The sequence below is a fragment of the Desmodus rotundus genome, chromosome 4 (assembly GCF_022682495.2).
Source record: "Desmodus rotundus isolate HL8 chromosome 4, HLdesRot8A.1, whole genome shotgun sequence".
In the NCBI taxonomy this organism is placed as follows: domain Eukaryota; kingdom Metazoa; phylum Chordata; class Mammalia; order Chiroptera; family Phyllostomidae; genus Desmodus; species Desmodus rotundus.
In genome coordinates, this window is record NC_071390.1 from 147432042 (window position 1) to 147435116 (window position 3075).

Genomic DNA, 3075 nt, shown 5'->3' on the forward strand with positions numbered 1-3075 from the left:
CTCTTTAGTATGTATTTTTGTATTCTGTAAGCAAAGTGCTTTTATTCACATATAAACTAAAAGGGGTTGGTAATGATTTTGAAAAAAATGTTCATGTTTTTAAAAAATGAATACAGACACTTAAGTCACTATGTTCTAGGTATTCTATGCTATATTGGTACATTGTATTTTAAATATTATTTAGTTACTTTTTCTATTTAAAAAATTAAAACCCTATTACTATTAATCTGTAATATATCTAGTATTTCTTCACTTCTCTTTTGAGAACTACTTTATTTCCTGTAGGAAATAGATGTGTGTTGAAATATAATTCCATTACATTTCCTGTGAAGTAACTTCCATTTTAAGAAGCAAAAATGTAGTGTTTGAAAACATGGACTTGAGCTAGACCAGCTTGAGCTAGACCGGCTTTGTGGTAAATTACTTGGTCCCTGTGGGCTCCCAGTTGTTTCATCTGTAAAGGGGATGATAATGGTGCCTGCTCCACAACTTGCTGTGAAGACCGAGTGAGGTATGTATGTCTAGAGGCTGACACATAGTACTTGGTACTTCCCTTTAGCTATTCCTATTTGTGTGTTTGTGGTATGTGATTACTATTCTTGGCTACTCAAAATTCAGATTTAGAATGTGTAGTGGTTTTCAAAATAGTTTTCCATGTAAATTTTCAGTCACAAACTATAATGAGCTCTGCTTCAGATTAGTATTAGTTTTGGGAAACTAATAGAATTGTTATGAAGCAAATAAGTTGTGTATAGCCAACTTCTGAAACCAACAAATAAGTATCCGTATTCTTTTATACAAGTGGTGTCTTCAAAAGCCATTTGTCATTTGTTCTTTAATTAGGTTTATTTTGTTGGGCTGGAAACCTATATTAAGAATTAAAAAGGTTTTAAAAGCATAAGTATTTAATAGCTTCTAAATGAGATGATTTTTTTTCTTTATTTGGACATTTTTCTCTTAGATTGTTATTAAGTCTAAAATGGTCATATAAGTACATAAAATGTGTGTATGTGTTAGCATTTTCTTTTTCGTAATTTATAGAATGATTTTTGGCCCTGTAGGTCTGTTTTTCTTTTCAGAATCAAATTCAATTGTGATAAATTTTTATATACAGTGATCTTTTAATTTAAAGTTTTAACTGAATATGGACTACAACCAAATTTAATGTTTTCTCATAAGTTCATTGTGTCACATTAAACATTTTAATTTTTTAAAATTATATTTTATCAATTATGCTATTTACAGTTGTCCCAATTCTTCCTCCTTTTCCTCCTTCCACCCAACCCCATACCAACTGCCAAAGGCAATATCCACACTGTTGTCCATGCCCATGGGTTATGCAAATATGTGCTTTGGCTACTTTGTTCCCTGTGCTGTACTTGACAGTCCCGTGACTGTTCTGTAACAACCAATTCGTACTTGATCCCTTTACCTCTTTAGTCCATCCCCCTGACCCCACTCCCATCTGGCTACCATCAAAATGATCTCTGTATCTGTGATTCCGTTTCTGCTCTGCTTGTTTATTTTATTTTGTGTTTTAGATTCAATTGTTGAGAGAGATGTATTTATTGCCATTTTATAGCTCATCTTTTTTATCTTTTTCTTAAATAAATCCCTTTAACATTTCATATAATAATGGTTTGTTGATGATGAATACCTTTGGCTTTTTCTTGTCTGGGAAACTATCTGCCCTGATTGTAAATGAGAGCTTTGCTGGGTACAGTAATCTTGGTTGTAGGCCCTTGCTTTTGTCACTTTGAATGTTTCTTGCCAGTCACTTCTAGCCTGCAAAGTTTCTTTTGAGAAATCAGCTAACAGTCTTATGGGAGCTCCCTTGTAGTAAGTAACTACTTTTCTCTTGCTGCTTCTAAGATTCTCTCTTTGTCTTTAAACTTCGGCATTTCAATTATGCTGTGTTTTGGTGTGGGCCTCTTTGGCTTCATTTTGTTTGGGACTCTGCACGTCCTGGATTTGTCTATTTCCTTCACTGAGTTAGGGATGTTTTTGTCATTACTTTTTTAAATAGGTTTCCCATTTCTTGCTGTTCCTCCTCTTCTGCAACCCCATGATGAGAATGGTGGTACACTTGAAGTTGTTCCGGAGGCTCCTTATGCTATTCTTCATTTTTCTGATTCTTTTTCCCTCTTGCTGTGCTGATTGGGTGTTTTTTGCTTCCTTGTATTCCAAATTGCTGGTTTGATTCTTGGCTTCATCCACTCTACTGTTGGTTCCCTGTAAATTGTTCTTCATTTTGGTTAGTGTATTCTTTGTTTCTGGCTGGTTCTGTTTTTATGGATTTCATGCCCTTTTCCATGCTGTTGAAGTTCTCCCTTACTTCATTTACTCTTCCCCTAAGTTCCTTGAACATCCTTATACCCAGTGTTTTAAACTGTATCTAGTAGCTTGCTTGTCTCCATTTTGTTTAGTTCTGTTTTTGGAGTTTTGGTCTGTTCTTTCATTTAGGCCTTGCTTCCTTGTCTCTTCATTTTGGCAGCCTCCCTGCGTTTGTTTTTATGTATTAGGTAGAGTGCTATGACTCCTCCCTAGCTCGGAAGAGTAGCCTAATGTAGTAAGTGTCCCCTAGGGTCCAGTGGCATAACCTCTTGCTATTACCCAAGTTGGGTATGCTAGATATGCTCACTGTGTGGGCTGTGTACACCCTCCTCTTGTAATTGAGCCTTGATTGCTGCTGGCAGGTCAATGGGAGGGACTTACCCAGGCCAATCAGCTTCAAGGACTGGCTGTAACTACTTACCACCAACTTCCAACCACTGTGGAGGTGCAGCTGTGCAGGGGCCCACTCCACAGAGCAGGACTTTTTGGTCCCTGCTGAGTCTACCCCTTCAGTGTGTCACTTGTGGAGGTGGTTGGGTGGTGGTACTCTGACGTGGTCTGTAGCTGTCCACTGGGTATGAGGCTCTGGAGCTTCCCAGGAGGTGCAGGCCAGTGTCAGTCACTGCCTGTGTTCTTTGCACGGCCACCGGGCTGCTACTTTTGCTGGGCTTGAGGTACCTCAGTGAAGCCAAGCTGTGAACCAAGGCTGACTGCTGCAGCAATAGGTGCGGCGCTTACTGA